This window comes from Penaeus monodon, chromosome 24 (assembly GCF_015228065.2).
Source record: "Penaeus monodon isolate SGIC_2016 chromosome 24, NSTDA_Pmon_1, whole genome shotgun sequence".
Lineage (NCBI taxonomy): Eukaryota > Metazoa > Arthropoda > Malacostraca > Decapoda > Penaeidae > Penaeus > Penaeus monodon.
In genome coordinates, this window is record NC_051409.1 from 9,833,150 (window position 1) to 9,833,423 (window position 274).

Here is a 274-nt window from a genome sequence, read left to right on the forward strand (position 1 = left end):
CGTCAGAGGGAGAGGCATGGTGGGCGGGTTTTCGGATGTTCTCGTGAATGCATTTCAGGTGTTTATTTTTTAATTTTTTTCTTATCATCAAAATCACTGTCGTCGCCGTTATTGTTGTTGTTGGCAGTTGTCATTATCATCATTATTGTCAGCAGTTTTATGTATATTGGTATAACATGCTTTGAATGCTCTATTCCATCATTAGATTGACACACAGATTGAAAGGTGTATAATTCATGCATTTGTGCGTTTACCATGTAGCCATTTATGTATT

The 274-nt window shown here is 36.5% G+C and overlaps 1 protein-coding gene across 1 annotated transcript in view; it reads left to right on the plus strand.

Moving 5' to 3' along the window:
- The window catches only part of LOC119588845 (inositol hexakisphosphate and diphosphoinositol-pentakisphosphate kinase 2-like), a gene marked incomplete at its 3' end in the record, with an annotated part of 41,624 nt that overhangs the window by 33,974 nt on the left and 7,376 nt on the right, over positions 1-274 (plus strand).